This window comes from Rhinoderma darwinii (genome assembly GCF_050947455.1).
Source record: "Rhinoderma darwinii isolate aRhiDar2 chromosome 2 unlocalized genomic scaffold, aRhiDar2.hap1 SUPER_2_unloc_55, whole genome shotgun sequence".
Lineage (NCBI taxonomy): Eukaryota > Metazoa > Chordata > Amphibia > Anura > Rhinodermatidae > Rhinoderma > Rhinoderma darwinii.
Window position 1 is genome coordinate 1471378 of NW_027461724.1, and position 25268 is coordinate 1496645.

Here is a 25268-nt window from a genome sequence, read left to right on the forward strand (position 1 = left end):
CCAGTAAATGAGATTTAAAGTAAAAAGTGGCAGTTAACAGTGTAGAGACACCGGAAAAGATATCCGGAAAAGAGGCTTAGTGCATAGCCTGAAATTGAACACCCGTTGCTAGGGGTTACTGTAGGACTTATTGCAGAAAATGTCTGACGACGGAGATAACGGCCCTCCAAGCCCCAGTGGGTCACCTCCAACAGCGCAAGTGATGCCACTCACTATGCCCTATTACTTTGGAGCACCATGGCTTCCTCGCTACAAAGGCGAAGTTCATTCCCTGAGGGAATTCAAAGAGAAGATGCTGTCCATGTTCCGTTTGTATCCTGTCTCAACAGACCAGAGGGTTGAGATATTGATAGGACAACTAGAGGGCGCAGCATTAAGAGAAGTGAAATCCTGGCCCAGAACAGAGAAAAAAACAGTGGAACAGATACTGGACCGATTGCGTGCCACATTTGAAGTAAGGACTGTGGCAGAGCTCAAGATGAGATTCTTTGGAAAGAAGCAGCAGCCCGGTGAGTCATTGAGAGACTTTGCTTTATCCCTGCAGGAGGCCCAGCGGGCAATTATGCAAGTAGAACCCTTAGAGGCTGCAGAGGCTGACAAGGCCTTAAGGGAGCAGTTTGTTGAAGGAGCTGCATCTGAAGCTCTTAAAAGTCAGCTCAGAATGTTGGCCTCCCAGAACCCAAGCTGTATCTTCTTGGACTTTAAAGAGCTCGCAATTAGAATCCTGGGGACTGAAGCGGCAGGGGTTCAAGCCAAAGTTTTCCCCTATTCCATAGAGACTCCTACGGAGTCGCAAGTAGATCATCCTACAGCAGCGGGAAGTCAAGTTGCACTAGCTCAGTGTGCTCACATGCAAGCTCAAGATCCAGTTGGTGAACTGAGGGACCAAATTGCTGTCCTCACCAAGAGCCTCAGTAAAATGTGCCAGAAAATGGAAGATATGGAGCAACGCCAGAAAGAAAGCCGCCGCTACTCCAGTAACAGGTTCAGTAACCGATCAGAAGGGGAAAGTTACCGGAATTGGGGTAGACGCTCTTCTGACAGATTTGATACCACCGGAAGACCCATTTGTCGTAGGTGTCAAAGAGCTGGCCATATTGAAAGAGAATGTCGTCAGTTAAACGACAATCCCCCGAGGCAGAGGACCGCCCCTCGGGAGGAAGACCAATAGGTCCCACAACACCAGAATGGATTCCCCGGTACATTGGGCAGTGTCCAGTGATTACGATCCACCTAAATGGGATCCCACTGTCGGCCTTACTGGACACTGGCTCTCAAGTCACCACTCTGCAGAGAAGTTGGTTTGAGAAGTACTGGGACCTCGACCAGCTGATACAACCCCCAGACACGTGGCTTAACATTGTAGCCAGTAATGGACAATCGATACCCCATCGGGGCTACTGGGAACCCACGATCCAGATGGGAGAAACTGAACTGCCCCAGCAAGGCGTAATTGTAGTGAACGTCTGGGATGATGACTTTCCACCAGTGGTGCTGGGCATGAATGTTCTTAGGAATTGCTATGAAGAGATGCTAGATGCCCTACACCGAGCACTTTCTACAGTCCCTGTCTCCAATCAAAATGCAATTCAGCATGCTATCCGTCTCTTGAATGCCCAACAGAGGTTCACGAATGAAAAGGGTGAGATCTGCCGTGCCCGCATCATGGACTCACAACCAGTGACTCTGGAACCAGAGACGGAAACCATTCTGTGGTGTCGAGCTCGTCCAGGTTTGCAAGGTCAAGATTACCAGGCCCTTGTGGAACCTCTTCTTCTGGAAGATCATCCGACCGTGCTAGCAGCCAGAAGTCTAGTGACTGTTTCTAATGGGAGGGTACCTATTCGCCTCCTGAACATTGGTGATACGGCTGTGGTACTGAGTAAATACCGTCCAGTTGCTAAGCTCTCACAGGTCTTCTTCCAAGATGTCTGGAGCCCTGAGACTACAGTGTTCCAGCAAGCTACCCAGAATCAAGTTACCCCTGAGATGACAACAAAACCCTGGTGGACCGAGATCCATGTTGGCGATGCTAATACTACCGAAGAGGAGATCGAAGGAGCCCTGATGGTGGCCAAAGACAATCAACAAGCCTTCAGTAAACATCCTATGGATTTTGGGAAGGCTACTATCATTGAGCACACCATCCCTACCGGCGTCCATCCACCCATCAAAGAAAGGTACCGTCCCCTTCCACCAGCCATGTACCAGCCAGTGAAGAAAATGATTCGGGAGATGAAGGACGCAGATGTGATTCGGGAGAGCTACAGTCCATGGGCTGCACCCCTAGTCCTGGTGAAAAAGAAGGATGGCAACATTAGATTCTGCGTGGACTACCGCAAAATCAATAATATCACTCACAAGGATGCGTATCCCCTGCCACGCATTGAAGAATCCCTGACTGCTTTGGGGTCTGCTGCCTACTTCTCAACTCTGGATTTGACCAGCGGGTATTGGCAGGTACCTATGGCTCCCGAAGATAGGGAAAAGACTGCTTTCACTACTCCCATGGGGTTGTTCGAGTTTAATTGTATGCCCTTTGGGCTATGCAATGCCCCGGGAACCTTCCAGAGGCTGATGGAACGCTGCCTGGGTCACCAAAACTTCGAGACCGTCCTCTTGTACCTGGACGACGTAATCATCTACTCAAAGACTTATGAGGAACACCTACAGCACCTGGCAGAAGTCCTCAAAACCCTCATCAAATATGGCCTGAAAGTGAAACCCTCCAAGTGTCATCTCCTGAAGCTGGAAGTCCATTACTTAGGCCATGTCGTGAGTGCAGAAGGAGTGGTTCCTGACCCAGGCAAAGTAGCAGCAGTAAAGAGCTGGCCAGCCCCTACCACAGTCAAGGAGGTGAGAAGTTTCTTGGGATTTGCAGGGTATTATAGACGGTTCATCCCACACTTTGCCCAGATTGCAGAACCCCTCCAGGGATTGTTAAGAGGTCACTCCAAGGAAGCTATGAAGAGAAGGATCCCGATTGAGTGGGCTGAAGCCCATGAAGCCGCTTTCCAGAAGCTGAAGCAGCTGTTAACCGAACCACCTATCCTGGGATATCCTGACTACAACCAACCCTTTAGGCTGTATACTGATGCCAGCCAGAAGGGATTGGGGGCCGTCCTGTCGCAGGTACAGGACCAGAAAGAGAGAGTCATCGCTTATGCCAGCAGAGGTCTTCGAGGCGCTGAACGGAACGACCAGAATTATAGTTCCTTTAAGCTGGAATTCCTGGCCCTTGTGTGGGCAGTGACCGAAAAATTTAAAGATTACCTGGCTGCAACACCCTTCATCGTCTTCACGGATAATAATCCGCTGGCCCACTTGGATACAGCGCGACTGGGAGCTCTTGAACAGCGATGGGCATCCAGACTGGCGAATTATCAGTTTGTGATCAAGTACCGGACTGGTGCGTCCAACGTGAATGCCGATGCCTTATCCCGTTTGCCTGTGGGTGAAGAACTGGTCCGATGTAATGATGAATGTGAAGAGGTAGAGATGCCTACATTCTATGCTCAGTTTGCAACCCAGAATTCGGTGATCGCTCAGAGGAAGCGAAACGAACATCCGCAACCAAATGTTCCTGACTGCTCCCAAGATTCCAGACAGTGGGCTAGATTCCAACGGGAGAGTAGAAACCTACAGGAATTGCAGACTTCCCTTCTTCAGAAGAGGACTCCGGACCGAATACGTAGAGGTCAAGCTGATCAGGAATTAATTTGTCTATGGAGACTGAGGAATCGACTTTTCGTGTCCAGAGGTCTACTACAGAGGACTGCCCTGGATCCCGTAACGGGTGAGCGTCTACATCAAATTGTGGTACCCCGGCGAGATTCCAAATCCATCTTGGAAGCCTACCATGACAGATCGGGACACTTTGGGGTTCATAAAACGGAAGATACCATACGCCGACGATTTTACTGGATTGGCATGAGAGACGACATAGAGAAGTGGTGCCGAGAATGTCCCACCTGTGCTCAGAGCCGAGGAGAGCGTCATGACCAGAGAGCCCCACTTCACCCCATCATCAGTCATAGACCGCTGGAACTGGTAGCCATTGACCATGTCAAGTTTGAACCAAGCCGCACTGGGTATACTTATGCTATAACTATAATTGACCACTATACGAAGTTCGTGGTAGCTATGCCAGTGAAAGACCTGACTGCCAAGACCACCGCTGCCATCTTTTGGAAGAATTTCGTACTCCCCTATGGCTGTCCGGACAAGATCCTGACTGATCGTGGTTCCGCATTTGAGTCTCAACTGTTCCACGAGTTGTGTTCCCTCTATGGCTGTCAGAAGCTGAGAACTACCGCTTATCATCCACAAGGTAATGGCTTATGTGAAAAGATGAACCAGACTCTTATTGGGATGTTAAGAACTGTTCCGTCCCAGAAGAGGGCTGATTGGCCGACTCTCCTGCCAGAATTGGTGTACCTGTATAACAACACTGTGCATTGCTCCACAGGGTACACTCCTTACTATCTCCTGTTTGGCCGTCAGGGCAAATTGCCTTCGGACTTGGCCATGGATGTCGAAGTTCCAGATACTATCAACCCCCTGCCAAACACAGAGTGGGTGAGTGATCACCAGCGTCGCCTGGCTGAAGCCAACGAGATTGTGGAAAGACGGATGGAAGATGCTCATCAAAGGCAACAAGCAGGTTTTGATCAAAAGGCCGAAGCAGAACCCTTCCAAATTGGAGACCGTGTGTGGCTGAAAAACAACCATCGTTCAAGTAAGTTGGACAGCAAGTGGCAGAAAGAACCATACACAATTAAGTCCATCCCGCACCCTGGGACTGATGTCTATGAGATTGTGCGCGAAGGCCGAGATTCCCAAGTCGTCCACCGTAATCGTCTCAAGCTCTGCCTAAAGGAAGAGGTACCAGCAGAACCACAGACAACTGAGAAATCTCCTGCAGCTGAACCGCTACCGCCAACAACTAGTATGTCCCCTCTTGATTGGCTGTTCCAACCTTGGCTGTCTATTTTTGTTCCAAGAACTGTTCTTGATCCCGGCGAAGACCAAGTGACCTCGTCATCCGAGTTCCGGCCTGGTCCAGAGGAATCCAGGGACCCTGAAATTGTTATAGAGGAGCCCCTGAGGAGATCTGATAGAGCTACCCGAGGTAAGATGCCAGCTCGATATCAAGATTGAACTGTTGAATCTGAGACTTCATTTTTGGATTATCCTTCACCAGAGACATTGTATTGTTTACATCCCAATTGGGTAACAAGCCCTTCATTTTCCCCAGTTCATATGACAAGGACTCTTGGACATTTTCCCTGTTCAGCATTATATCCTCATATTCCTCAGAGACTGTATGGACTCTTAGTTTATTATTGCAATTGTGATTAACCTTTGTTTTAGGTTAACCTGCCGCCTGGCGAGTCGGACGCCGAGGACGGCTTTATTTAAAGAGGGGGTGTATGTAGTGTCCCACAGGAGCACTACTATGAAAACTATGTTTGTCTTCATGTGTTGTGTTATGCTGCCATCTACAGGTTCAGAAATGTTATGACATTGTGTTTCAGCCTATGCGGAGTGTTTTTCTATAATGTAACAGAAGCTGGGAGGAGTTAATTAGGGAGTGGTGAGTGTGGTGAGCTAGGAGGGGATGCAGCAGGAGGCACAGGGAAGGTGCTCCTGAGTTCAGCCATTTGCGGATTACAGAGAAAGACAGGCCTAAAGAGATTTATTGGAATAACAGCTCAAGGAGCCAGAAGAGTCCAGAAAGAGAGACTGTGAGTAGAGAGATAATAGCACTCCTGCATTTAGTATTGGGCTACACTGATTGAGCTGAATTTGGATGACATATTTGTATTGTACAATCTCCATCTTGAAAAGTAAAAGTGTGCTGCAAGCTCTCCTGATTAACTGCCACCACCGTCTCCTGTCTTCTATTTGCACTCTACACCAAGGGCACCCCAAATAACACCAGACAGGAGTCAGCCACCAAGGGAGTGCCCCGGGGGAAACAACAGTCATCATCATCCTCTTGTGCAACCCCCTCATCACTGTGTGTGTGTGTCCCTGGGAGGTGGGAAGGCCTGCAAGGCAAAATACCACCGTGACACAAGACAGAGAGCCCAGTATCCACCATTTTGGGTTCCTGCATTCCCCGCCACCCACGGGCCACCACATAAAGTTCAGACGGAACTTTGCACGTGTCATAGTGGAGACCTCAGGAGCCAGAGCCAGCTTTCTGACATCATAATGGGGCCTCAGAGATAAAAGCCTGGGCCCAGGCAGTGTTGGTCAGTGCTGCTCAGCAGGCAGCACTGGACTGGATTAAAGCTGATACAAGGTGTGAAAGGAGAAGGGGTGGCAGTGGGCATGCACTTACTGCTGCTGCTGCTGCTGCTGCTGCTGCTGCCAGTGTTTGCACGGCAGGAGGGCATTTGGGCGTTGCCAGGAAGGCGTTTTTATGTCGATTCCTCCTCTTTCAGCACTGCATTGTGGTGCAAGCAAAAGAAGCAAAACGCGCGGCACGTTCGGGTTATCGCTTCTCGGCCTTTTGGCTAAGATCAAGTGTAGTATCTGTTCTTATCAGTTTAATATCTGATACGTCCCCTATCTGGGGACCATATATTAAATGGATTTTTAGAACAGGGAGATGGAAATAGAGCTTGCTCTGTCCACTCCACGCATTGACCTGGTATTGCAGTATTTCCAGGACCGGTGCACCCTTTCCTTATGTGTTTACTAAAATCAGATTCCAAAAGTGCTTTTTGTGTTTGCCATTGTTTTTGTCTTTCGGATGGGATCTCCCCTTTTAATCCCATTATTTCAACACCTGTTGGACAATGCATTTGTACAGTCATGTGTGATAATGAGCTAATTTATTAAATGCAATTAATTAATACATTGCCACCTCTTGTTTTGTGTCGTCTGTGTTTCTGTGTTTCCGGCATTTCACATTGGAACAGCTCATTCACCTTCCTTGTCTTCTCTCCGCCCTCCCTCCTAGGTAGGTTAAAGAGCTGCACCTGAGCCAGCCACTGATTGATGCAGCACCATAGTCAAATAGTGGAGTGGAGTAGGGGAACAGCAAACAGCCATTAAAGCAGCCAGCCCGCCCGTCACAATGGACCTACCTGTGTACACTAGATGGATGTGATGGAATGTACTGTGGTCCCTACATTTCAAGAAGAAGTAAGAATTGCAGTTGCAACAAACCCTTGCTTGCCTACAAAGAGAGCAGCAATTTGGATTTGTTACTATGTTACCTGGAAGAATAACAAACTGTGCAAGGATGGAGGTTGTAGGAGCAAGGAGAACAAGTTGTCTGTAAAGTTGGTGGATGCCTATTTTCCATTTTGCAGTCCCTTGTCTCCCTCTTGTGGCCTCCTGGAGGCAACTAGCTGTGCAAAAAAAAGACAGCCTGGGGGCCGGCTGTTGCAGTGTTGCCCTCTCAGGCAACACTGAGTGACTGACTGAGCCGCACCGTCTTATATAAAGTTCAGACGGAACTTTGCACGTGTCATAGTGGAGACCTCAGGAGCCAGAGCCAGCTTTCTGACATCATAATGGGGCCTCAGAGATAAAAGCCTGGGCCCAGGCAGTGTTGGTCAGTGCTGCTCAGCAGGCAGCACTGGACTGGATTAAAGCTGATACAAGGTGTGAAAGGAGAAGGGGTGGCAGTGGGCATGCACTTAATGCTGCTGCTGCTGCTGCTGCTGCTGCTGCCAGTGTTTGCACGGCAGGAGGGCATTTGGGCGTTGCCAGGAAGGCGTTTTTATGTCGATTCCTCCTCTTTCAGCACTGCATTGTGGTGCAAGCAAAAGAAGCAAAACGCGCGGCACGTTCGGGTTATCGCTTCTCGGCCTTTTGGCTAAGATCAAGTGTAGTATCTGTTCTTATCAGTTTAATATCTGATACGTCCCCTATCTGGGGACCATATATTAAATGGATTTTTAGAACAGGGAGATGGAAATAGAGCTTGCTCTGTCCACTCCACGCATTGACCTGGTATTGCAGTATTTCCAGGACCGGTGCACCCTTTCCTTATGTGTTTACTAAAATCAGATTCCAAAAGTGCTTTTTGTGTTTGCCATTGTTTTTGTCTTTCGGATGGGATCTCCCCTTTTAATCCCATTATTTCAACACCTGTTGGACAATGCATTTGTACAGTCATGTGTGATAATGAGCTAATTTATTAAATGCAATTAATTAATACATTGCCACCTCTTGTTTTGTGTCGTCTGTGTTTCTGTGTTTCCGGCATTTCACATTGGAACAGCTCATTCACCTTCCTTGTCTTCTCTCCGCCCTCCCTCCTAGGTAGGTTAAAGAGCTGCACCTGAGCCAGCCACTGATTGATGCAGCACCATAGTCAAATAGTGGAGTGGAGTAGGGGAACAGCAAACAGCCATTAAAGCAGCCAGCCCGCCCGCCCGTCACAATGGACCTACCTGTGTACACTAGATGGATGTGATGGAATGTACTGTGGTCCCTACATTTCAAGAAGAAGTAACAATTGCAGTTGCAACAAACCCTTGCTTGCCTACAAAGAGAGCAGCAATTTGGATTTGTTACTATGTTACCTGGAAGAATAACAAACTGTGCAAGGATGGAGGTTGTAGGAGCAAGGAGAACAAGTTGTCTGTAAAGTTGGTGGATGCCTATTTTCCATTTTGCAGTCCCTTGTCTCCCTCTTGTGGCCTCCTGGAGGCAACTAGCTGTGCAAAAAAAAGACAGCCTGGGGGCCGGCTGTTGCAGTGTTGCCCTCTCAGGCAACACTGAGTGACTGACTGAGCCGCACCGTCTTATATAAAGTTCAGACGGAACTTTGCACGTGTCATAGTGGAGACCTCAGGAGCCAGAGCCAGCTTTCTGACATCATAATGGGGCCTCAGAGATAAAAGCCTGGGCCCAGGCAGTGTTGGTCAGTGCTGCTCAGCAGGCAGCACTGGACTGGATTAAAGCTGATACGAGGTGTGAAAGGAGAAGGGGTGGCAGTGGGCATACACTTACTGCTGCTGCTGCTGCTGCTGCTGCCAGTGTTTGCACGGCAGGAGGGCATTTGGGCGTTGCCGGGAAGGCGTTTTTATGTCGATTCCTCCTCTTTCAGCACTGCATTGTGGTGCAAGCAAAAGAAGCAAAACGCGCGGCACGTTCGGGTTATCGCTTCTCGGCCTTTTGGCTAAGATCAAGTGTAGTATCTGTTCTTATCAGTTTAATATCTGATACGTCCCCTATCTGGGGACCATATATTAAATGGATTTTTAGAACAGGGAGATGGAAATAGAGCTTGCTCTGTCCACTCCACGCATTGACCTGGTATTGCAGTATTTCCAGGACCGGTGCACCCTTTCCTTATGTGTTTACTAAAATCAGATTCCAAAAGTGCTTTTTGTGTTTGCCATTGTTTTTGTCTTTCGGATGGGATCTCCCCTTTTAATCCCATTATTTCAACACCTGTTGGACAATGCATTTGTACAGTCATGTGTGATAATGAGCTAATTTATTAAATGCAATTAATTAATACATTGCCACCTCTTGTTTTGTGTCGTCTGTGTTTCTGTGTTTCCGGCATTTCACATTGGAACAGCTCATTCACCTTCCTTGTCTTCTCTCCGCCCTCCCTCCTAGGTAGGTTAAAGAGCTGCACCTGAGCCAGCCACTGATTGATGCAGCACCATAGTCAAATAGTGGAGTGGAGTAGGGGAACAGCAAACAGCCATTAAAGCAGCCAGCCCGCCCGCCCGCCCGTCACAATGGACCTACCTGTGTACACTAGATGGATGTGATGGAATGTACTGTGGTCCCTACATTTCAAGAAGAAGTAAGAATTGAAGTTGCAACAAACCCTTGCTTGCCTACAAAGAGAGCAGCAATTTGGATTTGTTACTATGTTACCTGGAAGAATAACAAACTGTGCAAGGATGGAGGTTGTAGGAGCAAGGAGAACAAGTTGTCTGTAAAGTTGGTGGATGCCTATTTTCCATTTTGCAGTTCCTTGTCTCCCTCTTGTGGCCTCCTGGAGGCAACTAGCTGTGCAAAAAAAAGACAGCCTGGGGGCCGGCTGTTGCAGTGTTGCCCTCTCAGGCAACACTGAGTGACTGACTGAGCCGCACCGTCTTATATAAAGTTCAGACGGAACTTTGCACGTGTCATAGTGGAGACCTCAGGAGCCAGAGCCAGCTTTCTGACATCATAATGGGGCCTCAGAGATAAAAGCCTGGGCCCAGGCAGTGTTGGTCAGTGCTGCTCAGCAGGCAGCACTGGACTGGATTAAAGCTGATACAAGGTGTGAAAGGAGAAGGGGTGGCAGTGGGCATGCACTTACTGCTGCTGCTGCTGCTGCCAGTGTTTGCACGGCAGGAGGGCATTTGGGCGTTGCCAGGAAGGCGTTTTTATGTCGATTCCTCCTCTTTCAGCACTGCATTGTGGTGCAAGCAAAAGAAGCAAAACGCGCGGCACGTTCGGGTTATCGCTTCTCGGCCTTTTGGCTAAGATCAAGTGTAGTATCTGTTCTTATCAGTTTAATATCTGATACGTCCCCTATCTGGGGACTATATATTAAATGGATTTTTAGAACAGGGAGATGGAAATAGAGCTTGCTCTGTCCACTCCACACATTGACCTGGTATTGCAGTATTTCCAGGACCGGTGCACCCTTTCCTTATGTGTTTACTAAAATCAGATTCCAAAAGTGCTTTTTGTGTTTGCCATTGTTTTTGTCTTTCGGATGGGATCTCCCCTTTTAATCCCATTATTTCAACACCTGTTGGACAATGCATTTGTACAGTCATGTGTGATAATGAGCTAATTTATTAAATGCAATTAATTAATACATTGCCACCTCTTGTTTTGTGTCGTCTGTGTTTCTGTGTTTCCGGCATTTCACATTGGAACATCTCATTCACCTTCCTTGTCTTCTCTCCGCCCTCCCTCCTAGGTAGGTTAAAGAGCTGCACCTGAGCCAGCCACTGATTGATGCAGCACCATAGTCAAATAGTGGAGTGGAGTAGGGGAACAGCAAACAGCCATTAAAGCAGCCAGCCAGCCCGCCCGCCCGTCACAATGGACCTACCTGTGTACACTAGATGGATGTGATGGAATGTACTGTGGTCCCTACATTTCAAGAAGAAGTAAGAATTGCAGTTGCAACAAACCCTTGCTTGCCTACAAAGAGAGCAGCAATTTGGATTTGTTACTATGTTACCTGGAAGAATAACAAACTGTGCAAGGATGGAGGTTGTAGGAGCAAGGAGAACAAGTTGTCTGTAAAGTTGGTGGATGCCTATTTTCCATTTTGCAGTCCCTTGTCTCCCTCTTGTGGCCTCCTGGAGGCAACTAGCTGTGCAAAAAAAAGACAGCCTGGGGGCCGGCTGTTGCAGTGTTGCCCTCTCAGGCAACACTGAGTGACTGACTGAGCCGCACCGTCTTATATAAAGTTCAGACGGAACTTTGCACGTGTCGTAGTGGAGACCTCAGGAGCCAGAGCCAGCTTTCTGACATCATAATGGGGCCTCAGAGATAAAAGCCTGGGCCCAGGCAGTGTTGGTCAGTGCTGCTCAGCAGGCAGCACTGGACTGGATTAAAGCTGATACAAGGTGTGAAAGGAGAAGGGGTGGCAGTGGGCATGCACTTACTGCTGCTGCTGCTGCTGCTGCTGCCAGTGTGTGCACGGCAGGAGGGCATTTGGGCGTTGCCAGGAAGGCGTTTTTATGTCGATTCCTCCTCTTTCAGCACTGCATTGTGGTGCAAGCAAAAGAAGCAAAACGCGCGGCACGTTCGGGTTATCGCTTCTCGGCCTTTTGGCTAAGATCAAGTGTAGTATCTGTTCTTATCAGTTTAATATCTGATACGTCCCCTATCTGGGGACCATATATTAAATGGATTTTTAGAACAGGGAGATGGAAATAGAGCTTGCTCTGTCCACTCCACGCATTGACCTGGTATTGCAGTATTTCCAGGACCGGTGCACCCTTTCCTTATGTGTTTACTAAAATCAGATTCCAAAAGTGCTTTTTGTGTTTGCCATTGTTTTTGTCTTTCGGATGGGATCTCCCCTTTTAATCCCATTATTTCAACACCTGTTGGACAATGCATTTGTACAGTCATGTGTGATAATGAGCTAATTTATTAAATGCAATTAATTAATACATTGCCACCTCTTGTTTTGTGTCGTCTGTGTTTCTGTGTTTCCGGCATTTCACATTGGAACAGCTCATTCACCTTCCTTGTCTTCTCTCCGCCCTCCCTCCTAGGTAGGTTAAAGAGCTGCAACTGAGCCAGCCACTGATTGATGCAGCACCATAGTCAAATAGTGGAGTGGAGTAGGGGAACAGCAAACAGCCATTAAAGCAGCCAGCCCGCCCGCCCGTCACAATGGACCTACCTGTGTACACTAGATGGATGTGATGGAATGTACTGTGGTCCCTACATTTCAAGAAGAAGTAAGAATTGCAGTTGCAAAAAACCCTTGCTTGCCTACAAAGAGAGCAGCAATTTGGATTTGTTACTATGTTACCTGGAAGAATAACAAACTGTGCAAGGATGGAGGTTGTAGGAGCAAGGAGAACAAGTTGTCTGTAAAGTTGGTGGATGCCTATTTTCCATTTTGAGGTCCCTTGTCTCCCTCTTGTGGCCTCCTGGAGGCAACTAGCTGTGCAAAAAAAAGACAGCCTGGGGGCCGGCTGTTGCAGTGTTGCCCTCTCAGGCAACACTGAGTGACTGACTGAGCCGCACCGTCTTATATAAAGTTCAGACGGAACTTTGCACGTGTCATAGTGGAGACCTCAGGAGCCAGAGCCAGCTTTCTGACATCATAATGGGGCCTCAGAGATAAAAGCCTGGGCCCAGGCAGTGTTGGTCAGTGCTGCTCAGCAGGCAGCACTGGACTGGATTAAAGCTGATACAAGGTGTGAAAGGAGAAGGGGTGGCAGTGGGCATGCACTTACTGCTGCTGCTGCTGCTGCTGCTGCTGCTGCCAGTGTTTGCACGGCAGGAGGGCATTTGGGCGTTGCCAGGAAGGTGTTTTTATGTTGATTCCTCCTCTTTCAGCACTGCATTGTGGTGCAAGCAAAAGAAGCAAAACGCGCGGCACGTTCGGGTTATCGCTTCTCGGCCTTTTGGCTAAGATCAAGTGTAGTATCTGTTCTTATCAGTTTAATATCTGATACGTCCCCTATCTGGGGACCATATATTAAATGGATTTTTAGAACAGGGAGATGGAAATAGAGCTTGCTCTGTCCACTCCACGCATTGACCTGGTATTGCAGTATTTCCAGGACCGGTGCACCCTTTCCTTATGTGTTTACTAAAATCAGATTCCAAAAGTGCTTTTTGTGTTTGCCATTGTTTTTGTATTTCGGATGGGATCTCCCCTTTTAATCCCATTATTTCAACACCTGTTGGACAATGCATTTGTACAGTCATGTGTGATAATGAGCTAATTTATTAAATGCAATTAATTAATACATTGCCACCTCTTGTTTTGTGTCGTCTGTGTTTCTGTGTTTCCGGCATTTCACATTGGAACAGCTCATTCACCTTCCTTGTCTTCTCTCCGCCCTCCCTCCTAGGTAGGTTAAAGAGCTGCACCTGAGCCAGCCACTGATTGATGCAGCACCATAGTCAAATAGTGGAGTGGAGTAGGGGAACAGCAAACAGCCATTAAAGCAGCCAGCCCGCCCGTCACAATGGACCTACCTGTGTACACTAGATGGATGTGATGGAATGTACTGTGGTCCCTACATTTCAAGAAGAAGTAAGAATTGCAGTTGCAACAAACCCTTGCTTGCCTACAAAGAGAGCAGCAATTTGGATTTGTTACTATGTTACCTGGAAGAATAACAAACTGTGCAAGGATGGAGGTTGTAGGAGCAAGGAGAACAAGTTGTCTGTAAAGTTGGTGGATGCCTATTTTCCATTTTGCAGTCCCTTGTCTCCCTCTTGTGGCCTCCTGGAGGCAACTAGCTGTGCAAAAAAAAGACAGCCTGGGGGCCGGCTGTTGCAGTGTTGCCCTCTCAGGCAACACTGAGTGACTGACTGAGCCGCACCGTCTTATATAAAGTTCAGACGGAACTTTGCACGTGTCATAGTGAAGACCTCAGGAGCCAGAGCCAGCTTTCTGACATCATAATGGGGCCTCAGAGATAAAAGCCTGGGCCCAGGCAGTGTTGGTCAGTGCTGCTCAGCTGGCTGCACTGGACTGGATTAAAGCTGATACAAGGTGTGAAAGGAGAAGGGGTGGCAGTGGGCATGCACTTACTGCTGCTGCTGCTGCTGCTGCTGCTGCTGCTGCTGCCAGTGTTTGCACGGCAGGAGGGCATTTGGGCGTTGCCAGGAAGGCGTTTTTATGTCGATTCCTCCTCTTTCAGCACTGCATTGTGGTGCAAGCAAAAGAAGCAAAACGCGCGGCACGTTCGGGTTATCGCTTCTCGGCCATTTGGCTAAGATCAAGTGTAGTATCTGTTCTTATCAGTTTAATATCTGATACGTCCCCTATCTGGGGACCATATATTAAATGGATTTTTAGAACAGGGAGATGGAAATAGAGCTTGCTCTGTCCACTCCACGCATTGACCTGGTATTGCAGTATTTCCAGGACCGGTGCACCCTTTCCTTATGTGTTTACTAAAATCAGATTCCAAAAGTGCTTTTTGTGTTTGCCATTGTTTTTGTCTTTCGGATGGGATCTCCCCTTTTAATCCCATTATTTCAACACCTGTTGGACAATGCATTTGTACAGTCATGTGTGATAATGAGCTAATTTATTAAATGCAATTAATTAATACATTGCCACCTCTTGTTTTGTGTCGTCTGTGTTTCTGTGTTTCCGGCATTTCACATTGGAACAGCTCATTCACCTTCCTTGTCTTCTCTCCGCCCTCCCTCCTAGGTAGGTTAAAGAGCTGCACCTGAGCCAGCCACTGATTGATGCAGCACCATAGTCAAATAGTGGAGTGGAGTAGGGGAACAGCAAACAGCCATTAAAGCAGCCAGCCCGCCCGCCCGCCCGTCACAATGGACCTACCTGTGTACACTAGATGGATGTGATGGAATGTACTGTGATCCCTACATTTCAAGAAGAAGTAAGAATTGCAGTTGCAACAAACCCTTGCTTGCCTACAAAGAGAGCAGCAATTTGGATTTGTTACTATGTTACCTGGAAGAATAACAAACTGTGCAAGGATGGAGGTTGTAGGAGCAAGGAGAACAAGTTGTCTGTAAAGTTGGTGGATGCCTATTTTCCATTTTGCAGTCCCTTGTCTCCCTCTTGTGGCCTCCTGGAGGCAACTAGCTGTGCAAAAAAAAGACAGCCTGGGGGCCGGCTGTTGCAGTGTTGCCCTCTCAGGCAACACTGAGTGACTGACTGAGCCGCACCGTCTTATATAAAATTCAGACGGAACTTTGCACGTGTCATAGTGGAGACCTCAGGAGCCAGAGCCAGCTTTCTGACATCATAATGGGGCCTCAGAGATAAAAGCCTGGGCCCAGGCAGTGTTGGTCAGTGCTGCTCAGCAGGCAGCACTGGACTGGATTAAAGCTGATACAAGGTGTGAAAGGAGAAGGGGTGGCAGTGGGCATGCACTTACTGCTGCTGCTGCCAGTGTTTGCACGGCAGGAGGGCATTTGGGCGTTGCCAGGAAGGCGTTTTTATGTCGATTCCTCCTCTTTCAGCACTGCATTGTGGTGCAAGCAAAAGAAGCAAAACGCGCGGCACGTTCGGGTTATCGCTTCTCGGCCTTTTTGGCTAAGATCAAGTGTAGTATCTGTTCTTATCAGTTTAATATCTGATACGTCCCCTATCTGGGGACCATATATTAAATGGATTTTTAGAACAGGGAGATGGAAATAGAGCTTGCTCTGTCCACTCCACGCATTGACCTGGTATTGCAGTATTTCCAGGACCGGTGCACCCTTTCCTTATGTGTTTACTAAAATCAGATTCCAAAAGTGCTTTTTGTGTTTGCCATTGTTTTTGTCTTTCGGATGGGATCTCCCCTTTTAATCCCATTATTTCAACACCTGTTGGACAATGCACTTGTACAGTCATGTGTGATAATGAGCTAATTTATTAAATGCAATTAATTAATACATTGCCACCTCTTGTTTTGTGTCGTCTGTGTTTCTGTGTTTCCGGCATTTCACATTGGAACAGCTCATTCACCTTCCTTGTCTTCTCTCCGCCCTCCCTCCTAGGTAGGTTAAAGAGCTGCACCTGAGCCAGCCACTGATTGATGCAGCACCATAGTCAAATAGTGGAGTGGAGTAGGGGAACAGCAAACAGCCATTAAAGCAGCCAGCCCGCCCGCCCGCCCGTCACAATGGACCTACCTGTGTACACTAGATGGATGTGATGGAATGTACTGTGGTCCCTACATTTCAAGAAGAAGTAAGAATTGCAGTTGCAACAAACCCTTGCTTGCCTACAAAGAGAGCAGCAATTTGGATTTGTTACTATGTTACCTGGAAGAATAACAAACTGTGCAAGGATGGAGGTTGTAGGAGCAAGGAGAACAAGTTGTCTGTAAAGTTGGTGGATGCCTATTTTCCATTTTGCAGTCCCTTGTCTCCCTCTTGTGGCCTCCTGGAGGCAACTAGCTGTGCAAAAAAAAGACAGCCTGGGGGCCGGCTGTTGCAGTGTTGCCCTCTCAGGCAACACTGAGTGACTGACTGAGCCGCACCGTCTTATATAAAGTTCAGACGGAACTTTGCACGTGTCATAGTGGAGACCTCAGGAGCCAGAGCCAGCTTTCTGACATCATAATGGGGCCTCAGAGATAAAAGCCTGGGCCCAGGCAGTGTTGGTCAGTGCTGCTCAGCTGGCTGCACTGGACTGGATTAAAGCTGATACAAGGTGTGAAAGGAGAAGGGGTGGCAGTGGGCATGCACTTACTGCTGCTGCTGCTGCTGCTGCCAGTGTTTGCACGGCAGGAGGGCATTTGGGCGTTGCCAGGAAGGCGTTTTTATGTCGATTCCTCCTCTTTCAGCACTGCATTGTGGTGCAAGCAAAAGAAGCAAAACGCGCGGCACGTTCGGGTTATCGCTTCTCGGCCTTTTGGCTAAGATCAAGTGTATTATCTGTTCTTATCAGTTTAATATCTGATACGTCCCCTATCTGGGGACCATATATTAAATGGATTTTTAGAACAGGGAGATGGAAATAGAGCTTGCTCTGTCCACTCCACGCATTGACCTGGTATTGCAGTATTTCCAGGACCGGTGCACCCTTTCCTTATGTGTTTACTAAAATCAGATTCCAAAAGTGCTTTTTGTGTTTGCCATTGTTTTTGTCTTTCGGATGGGATCTCCCCTTTTAATCCCATTATTTCAACACCTGTTGGACAATGCATTTGTACAGTCATGTGTGATAATGAGCTAATTTATTAAATGCAATTAATTAATACATTGCCACCTCTTGTTTTGTGTCGTCTGTGTTTCTGTGTTTCCGGCATTTCACATTGGAACAGCTCATTCACCTTCCTTGTCTTCTCTCCGCCCTCCCTCCTAGGTAGGTTAAAGAGCTGCACCTGAGCCAGCCACTGATTGATGCAGCACCATAGTCAAATAGTGGAGTGGAGTAGGGGAACAGCAAACAGCCATTAAAGCAGCCAGCCCGCCCGCCCGCCCGTCACAATGGACCTACCTGTGTACACTAGATGGATGTGATGGAATGTACTGTGGTCCCTACATTTCAAGAAGAAGTAAGAATTGCAGTTGCAACAAACCCTTGCTTGCCTACAAAGAGAGCAGCAATTTGGATTTGTTACTATGTTACCTGGAAGAATAACAAACTGTGCAAGGATGGAGGTTGTAGGAGCAAGGAGAACAAGTTGTCTGTAAAGTTGGTGGATGCCTATTTTCCATTTTGCAGTCCCTTGTCTCCCTCTTGTGGCCTCCTGGAGGCAACTAGCTGTGCAAAAAAAAGACAGCCTGGGGGCCGGCTGTTGCAGTGTTGCCCTCTCAGGCAACACTGAGTGACTGACTGAGCCGCACCGTCTTATATAAAGTTCAGACGGAACTTTGCACGTGTCATAGTGGAGACCTCAGGAGCCAGAGCCAGCTTTCTGACATCATAATGGGGCCTCAGAGATAAAAGCCTGGGCCCAGGCAGTGTTGGTCAGTGCTGCTCAGCAGGCAGCACTGGACTGGATTAAAGCTGATACAAGGTGTGAAAGGAGAAGGGGTGGCAGTGGGCATGCACTTACTGCTGCTGCTGCTGCTGCCAGTGTTTGCACGGCAGGAGGGCATTTGGGCGTTGCCAGGAAGGCGTTTTTATGTAGATTCCTCCTCTTTCAGCACTGCATTGTGGTGCAAGCAAAAGAAGCAAAACGCGCGGCACGTTCGGGTTATCGCTTCTCGGCCTTTTGGCTAAGATCAAGTGTAGTACCTGTTCTTTTTTTTTTTTTTTTTTTTTTTTAAATTTTAAATTTTTATTAATTTTTCAGAAATACAGAATAAAGAAATAGGAACAACAGGAAAAAAATTATATAAATCAGACCTTATCCACATTAGGTCCACGCAGGAACCTCCAAACCCATAAGACACTTATGGTAATAGCATATATTGGACTACATGTCCCATGACATTATATAAACAGATGAATGTAAAGTGACCCAACAACCCCATGTCTCCTCCGTTAGACAGCTATGCAAACAAAGAGTTACCACAATACCACTGAAATTACTTATACAATAATTCATATCTTACATTAAATGAACATATGATAATACCCTTGGCATGAGACTAGTAACCTAATTTAAGGACTCTAAGTATTTGTGCCTTGTCCCATTTCTCAAGTGACCTTTGAAATAAGAGGGAGCAAATGGGCTCCTTGTGCAGAGGTTGACAGATATCTGATCCATGGTTCCCATAATGTAAGGACGTGGGGAAGTCTATGAGATCTCAGAGCATACATGCGTTCCATGGTATAGGAAACATTAACCTGGTTGATCAATTCCGAAATGGAGTATTGATTGGGTAATTTCCAGTATTTAGCTAAAAGTAAACGTGTCGCTATAATAATATGGCTGGACACCATTTGAGAGAAGCTTGGGATATTGTGCATGTTGAGAAAACATAAGGCCAGTGCCGGATCCGGTGTAACCATACAGGACGAAATTTGAGAAATGATATCAAATACCTGTCCCCAGAACGCATAGACTTCCGGACATTGCCACCACATGTGAAAGTACGACCCTTTGCAACCACACCCCTTCCAACAAACCTCCGGGTAAGAGTTATCAGATTTCGCAAAATTTAAAGGTGTTAAGTACCAGCGTAACAACAGTTTTTGGGAAGCTTCCCAATGTTTAACCCCCTTAGAAATTTTTTTGGTCCATGCGAAGGCTTTCTGCCATTCCATCAGAGAAAAGGAAGAGTTAAAATCTTCCTCCCATTTAGCGCAATAAGAAGGTATGTTGGGAAGGAGGTGCTCACACATATTTCCATAAAATTTCGAGATACCCTGTTTCCTATTTTCAGGGTCAAAATATTGCTGGCGGGCCATGGAGGGGAATACTGAAGCACTGACGTCTAAAGATGTAAATAAGTGTCTTATACATAAATATTTGTAGAAGTCTCTATTGGAGATACCATAAGTCTTTACTAATTCTGTAAAGGCTAGTAATGTGCGGCCATTAAATAACAAGTGGATATGAGAGATCCCTGAATTTATCCAGCTATCCAACGATATCTCAGGTAAAAAGGTAAGTAAATATCGTAAGGGCAAATTTTTAAGTGAAGTGAGGGCCAAGGGAGGAAGCCTGTTGGCGTAATTTTTCCATATTTTCAGAGAGGTCGCAACAGTGGGGGACACGCAATTATAAGTATTTGGAGAAGAATGTGAACCAACCCCTAGCAATGAAATAAGCGGTGGACCTACCATTACCTGTTCAATATGTATCCACCTCTTTGAGGGGAGACGTGCACACCAATACTTTAGTTGGTCTAGTGAGACTGCCCAATAATACTTTTGGACATCTGGCATTCCCATACCCCCCTGTCTCCAGTGTCGAAATAGTGTATGCATCCTTACTCTAGGCTTTTTGTGCGCCCATATGAAATTATTAAGTATTCTTTGGAGACTCCTCACAAAAGAACTAGGAAGAGGGATTGTCAGTGCACGTAACTTGTACAAAATAATCGGCAAAACCATCATTTTAATGATTGCTATTTTCCCCGCCCAGGAAGTACAAACTCCGCTATATGTAGATAGCAGTTGGGGAATACTGGTTAAGAGAGGAGCAAAATTATGTTTGAATAGGAGATTCGTTGAGTTAGTGAGTTGTATACCCAGGTACGAAATTTTTAATGAGTTCCATTGGAAAGGGAAGGAGTTACGGATTTTATTCCTAACTTGCTCCGATATTCCCACCTCTAACAAATGCGATTTACTAGCATTAATTTTGTAGTAAGCCACTTTCCCAAATGAATCTAAGGTGTGTTGCACTTCCGATAGGGACATTAAAGGATTAGAGAGTGTGAGGATGACATCATCGGCATATAACCCTATCTTATGTTGAAGGGAGCCAATCGTAATACCAGTGATGGCTGGGTTCTGCCTAATAGACATAGCTACAGGTTCCATAACCATTGCAAAGATCAGGGGTGATAACGGGCACCCCTGACGTGTGCCATTGGAAATAGAAAATGATGCAGACATAAACCCAGAGGCCAATACTCTAGCTGACGGATTTGAGTACAGTGCCATAATAGCGGATTTTATCCACCCATCAAATCCAAATTTGCTCAAAACAGCCTCCAGGTAACCCCAATGGACCCGATCGAATGCCTTCTCCGCATCCAAAGCAAGAAGCACGGAAGGCACTCGACGGGTCTTCGCCCAATGAACCAGATTTATCAGCCTTCTGGTGCCATCCGGTGCCTGCCTTCCGGCTATAAATCCCACCTGGTCTTCATGTATCAATTCAGGAAGTAATGTATCTAACCGACCAGCCAATATTTTAGCATAAATTTTAACATCAGTATTCAAAAGAGATATTGGGCGAAAGTTAGCAGGAGAGTCAGGCGTTTTCCCAGGTTTCGGCAAAGTAACTACTGTGGCAGCAAGCATTTCTTGCGGAAAGGACCCCAACCCTGCAGCTTCAGTAAACACTTTAACTAAGTATGGAGCTAGAGTCGTGTCATATCTTTTATAGTACTGATTAGTAAACCCATCTGGGCCTGGGGCTTTGCCTGGCTTTAAACTTTTAATAGCTTGTGACACTTCAAGTATCGTAAAGGGGGATTGTAATTGAATACTGTCCTCTACAGACAGGGAAGGAAGGTTCAGACCACTCAGGAAGTTATTAATGTCCGAAACTGAAGGTTGATAGGTGGTTTTATCTTCTTTAAGGTTATACAAATTATGATAGAAATTCCGGAATTGATCACTAATTTCTTGAGGGTGAGTAATTTTATTGCCATTTTTGTCCATCAAAAATGCTGTTCTCTGTTTAGCACTTTTCTTTTTGAGCATTTTAGCTAAAAGTGCTCCTGGTCTATTACCATGAAGATAAAATCCGAATTGTAATTTTTTAAATAAGGCCATATGTCCAGACATCAGCACTGCCTGCAATTGGTCCCTAAGAACTTTGATTTTTTGCGAAGTGTCCGGAGTCACTTTAGATTTATTAAGGGATTCTAGATTGTGTAACTGAGTGAGGATATCCTTAGTAGTTTTTTCCTTATCTTTTTTTAATCTGGAGGCAGCCTGAATTCCCATCCCCCTCATATATGCCTTATGGGCATTCCATAAAGAAAAGCAATTGGCTGAGGAAGGGGCATTAATTTCAAAGTATGTTTGGACGTGTGTATCCATCAAATCTTTTGTGAGAGGATGTTCTAATACTAGATCATTCAGTCTCCATGAAGAGAAAGGGGGTGTTGGTAATTGGTCTATGACCTTTATAGATATGGGAGCATGATCTGACCATGATATGTCCCCAATAGTGGATGTGGAGATGCATTGAAGACCAGATTTACTCACCAGAAACATATCAATACGAGAGTATACTTTGTGTGGCGCAGAAAAGTATGTAAAGTCGCGCTCATTCCCATGTTGACAGCGCCACACATCATAAAGCTCTTCTAGGTGTACTGTGTGGTGTAAATTGGAGTGGGGTCTATGGGCATTTGAGGAATCAATTGAGGGATGCATGACTTCATTAAAATCCCCTCCTATAATCAACAACCCCTTCTTCACCTTATTTACCTTTCGGAGGATCTTATGAAAGGCCTTAAGCTGATGTGAATTAGGGAGATAGATGTTAACAAACGTAAAGGTAATATTGTTTATGTCGCATATGAGTATCACAAATCTACCTTGTGGATCTAACATGACCTGATGCATTTGAAAGGCAACCGAGTCCTTTATCGCAATCAAAACACCTTTGGTTTTACTGGAATGAGATGGTTGAAATATATGGGGAAATCTAAAATGCGTACATTTCGGTGGATGAAGGGAGGAGAAGTGGGTCTCCTGAGCAAAGAAAACATCATTGCGAAGAGACAAGGCTTCCTTCCACATCTGTCTCCTTTTAAAAGGGCTGTTGAGCCCCTTTACATTTAAAGAGGATATATTAATCGGCATGAGGCAGCATAAAAGAACTTATTATGTCTGACTGGGTAAGAATCATGAATTCGAAACAAAGATATAGGATCTTGCGGACCATGAAATGTACAGTACCACATTACTAAATACAGAAATATTAACATAAGAACAGTGCAAAACAGAAAAACATGGCGCCTACACTGCGCCGTACAGACCTCCGTGGGGGAGAGAGAATAAAGGTAACCACAACAAATAGCATTATTGCATGACCATACTACCAGCAGAAAAATCAGGTGGCAGAGTGTCCCTGTGCCAATTCCCATTCCGGATGAAGACGTCTCGGTGGCTTGTTAGCTGACCCCGTTCCCAAAGCCTGGACGGGAATGTTCCACTTGCGTAGCAAATCAATCCCATCAGAAGGAGTATGAATCACATGTGTGGAACCATTCCTAGAAACCACTAACTTGACCGGGAAACCCCACTTATATCTCAGATTCTGCTCCCTAAGAGCCAAAGTGATCGGGTGAAACTGCTTTCTTAGCATCAAGGTGGAAGCTGACAGATCCGGGTATATTGAAATATGAGCATATGGGGATGGGAGTTTCCCCAACTTTCTGGACTCCTGAAGGATACGATCTTTGGCTTGGTAAAAGTGTACCCTCGAGAGAACATCTCTAGGAACGTTTTCCGGAGCAGCCCTAGATTTAGGAATTCTGTGTGATCTGTCCAAAGTTATATCCAGTGGAGCAAACATTGGAACCAAGGCTTTAAACATGGTCTGCAGAAAATTGGGTAATTCAGAGGGTGAGATTTCTTCAGGGATCCCTCTGATTTTTAGATTATTTCTCCTCGACCTATCTTCTTGATCCATGAGCTTGTCTTTTAGCCATCTCACCTCATCCTTAAACTCAGCATGTGCGTCGATAAGATCATTGTGAGCCTTGGCATGGTCTCCCATGCTGCGTTCTAGATGATCCGTGCGGTATCCTAGGTCATCCACCGTCGTGTGAATTTGTGCCAGTATCCGATCCAGCACTCCAGAAATGGAAGTCTGCAATGTATGCATTAACCCCTTCATGACTGCAGTGGTCAGGGGAGCATCATCTGAAATCTCAGACAATCCAGACATATCAGAAGCCGTAAGGAGAGTATCTTGTGATGGCAAGCTGTGAGGGAAGAGCGCTTTTTTAAAAGCAGGGCCTTTACTGTTGGGCGAGGATGGGCCCGATCCCGTCGCTCCTCGTTTACCGGGGCCTGACACTTCTTCCATCCTGCCCTGTGTTTCCCCCTCTGCAGACTGACCTGGTGCAGCCGATAGCTGCTTGTGATGTTGCCGCGCGTCCGGCACAGACAGTGAGTCGGCGCCATCTTGTGACCGGCTCGTCGCAGAGAAGTAATCCGGGAGTTTTTTGGGTTCCGCTTTGACCTGTCGTCTCCTGGTCATATTCCACATCGATGTCGGCTGTATCAGGAATCTGTTCCGGTAAGTAAAACTTCCGTAGCAGGTCTTATGCCGCTGTGAGCCGTTGTAATGCTATTGCTGAAGCGGGAGAAAGTGCACTACACCGCCATTCCAGTCAGCGGCTAGCTCCGCCCCCCCGTGTAGTATCTGTTCTTATCAGTTTAATATCTGATACGTCCCCTATCTGGGGACCATATATTAAATGGATTTTTAGAACAGGGAGATGGAAATAGAGCTTGCTCTGTCCACTCCACGCATTGACCTGGTATTGCAGTATTTCCAGGACCGGTGCACCCTTTCCTTATGTGTTTACTAAAATCAGATTCCAAAAGTGCTTTTTGTGTTTGCCATTGTTTTTGTCTTTCGGATGGGATCTCCCCTTTTAATCCCATTATTTCAACACCTGTTGGACAATGCATTTGTACAGTCATGTGTGATAATGAGCTAATTTATTAAATGCAATTAATTAATACATTGCCACCTCTTGTTTTGTGTCGTCTGTGTTTCTGTGTTTCCGGCATTTCACATTGGAACAGCTCATTCACCTTCCTTGTCTTCTCTCCGCCCTCCCTCCTAGGTAGGTTAAAGAGCTGCACCTGAGCCAGCCACTGATTGATGCAGCACCATAGTCAAATAGTGGAGTGGAGTAGGGGAACAGCAAACAGCCATTAAAGCAGCCAGCCCGCCCGCCCGCCCGCCCGCCCGTCACAATGGACCTACCTGTGTACACTAGATGGATGTGATGGAATGTACTGTGGTCCCTACATTTCAAGAAGAAGTAAGAATTGCAGTTGCAACAAACCCTTGCTTGCCTACAAAGAGAGCAGCAATTTGGATTTGTTACTATGTTACCTGGAAGAATAACAAACTGTGCAAGGATGGAGGTTGTAGGAGCAAGGAGAACAAGTTGTCTGTAAAGTTGGTGGATGCCTATTTTCCATTTTGCAGTCCCTTGTCTCCCTCTTGTGGCCTCCTGGAGGCAACTAGCTGTGCAAAAAAAAGACAGCCTGGGGGCCGGCTGTTGCAGTGTTGCCCTCTCAGGCAACACTGAGTGACTGACTGAGCCGCACCGTCTTATATAAAGTTCAGACGGAACTTTGCACGTGTCATAGTGGAGACCTCAGGAGCCAGAGCCAGCTTTCTGACATCATAATGGGGCCTCAGAGATAAAAGCCTGGGCCCAGGCAGTGTTGGTCAGTGCTGCTCAGCAGGCAGCACTGGACTGGATTAAAGCTGATACAAGGTGTGAAAGGAGAAGGGGTGGCAGTGGGCATGCACTTACTGCTGCTG

At 46.7% G+C, this 25268-nt stretch overlaps 10 non-coding genes and 1 pseudogene across 10 annotated transcripts; all 11 read left to right on the forward strand.

The window, feature by feature from the left end:
* Positions 1-6504: 6504 nt before the first annotated feature.
* LOC142679482 (U2 spliceosomal RNA) lies at positions 6505-6695 on the forward strand. Its single transcript, XR_012852726.1, has one exon. It is a non-coding gene; the product is annotated as a U2 spliceosomal RNA (small nuclear RNA).
* A 1122-nt stretch (positions 6696-7817) lies between these two features.
* Positions 7818-8008, forward strand: LOC142679483 (U2 spliceosomal RNA). Its single transcript, XR_012852727.1, has one exon. It is a non-coding gene; the product is annotated as a U2 spliceosomal RNA (small nuclear RNA).
* A 1120-nt stretch (positions 8009-9128) lies between these two features.
* Positions 9129-9319, forward strand: LOC142679484 (U2 spliceosomal RNA). The gene has a single exon (XR_012852728.1). It is a non-coding gene; the product is annotated as a U2 spliceosomal RNA (small nuclear RNA).
* A 1118-nt stretch (positions 9320-10437) lies between these two features.
* LOC142679537 (U2 spliceosomal RNA) lies at positions 10438-10628 on the forward strand. The gene has a single exon (XR_012852771.1). It is a non-coding gene; the product is annotated as a U2 spliceosomal RNA (small nuclear RNA).
* Positions 10629-11752: 1124 nt separating this feature from the next.
* LOC142679487 (U2 spliceosomal RNA) lies at positions 11753-11943 on the forward strand. Its single transcript, XR_012852729.1, has one exon. It is a non-coding gene; the product is annotated as a U2 spliceosomal RNA (small nuclear RNA).
* A 1126-nt stretch (positions 11944-13069) lies between these two features.
* Positions 13070-13260, forward strand: LOC142679488 (U2 spliceosomal RNA). The gene has a single exon (XR_012852730.1). It is a non-coding gene; the product is annotated as a U2 spliceosomal RNA (small nuclear RNA).
* A 1128-nt stretch (positions 13261-14388) lies between these two features.
* LOC142679533 (U2 spliceosomal RNA) lies at positions 14389-14579 on the forward strand. Its single transcript, XR_012852768.1, has one exon. It is a non-coding gene; the product is annotated as a U2 spliceosomal RNA (small nuclear RNA).
* Positions 14580-15691: 1112 nt separating this feature from the next.
* On the forward strand, positions 15692-15883 carry LOC142679561 (U2 spliceosomal RNA). Its single transcript, XR_012852792.1, has one exon. It is a non-coding gene; the product is annotated as a U2 spliceosomal RNA (small nuclear RNA).
* A 1121-nt stretch (positions 15884-17004) lies between these two features.
* On the forward strand, positions 17005-17195 carry LOC142679550 (U2 spliceosomal RNA). Its single transcript, XR_012852782.1, has one exon. It is a non-coding gene; the product is annotated as a U2 spliceosomal RNA (small nuclear RNA).
* A 1118-nt stretch (positions 17196-18313) lies between these two features.
* Positions 18314-18496, forward strand: LOC142679721 (U2 spliceosomal RNA). The gene has a single exon (XR_012852885.1). It is a non-coding gene; the product is annotated as a U2 spliceosomal RNA (small nuclear RNA).
* A 5604-nt stretch (positions 18497-24100) lies between these two features.
* LOC142679590 (U2 spliceosomal RNA) lies at positions 24101-24277 on the forward strand (annotated as a pseudogene).
* Positions 24278-25268: the final 991 nt, after the last annotated feature.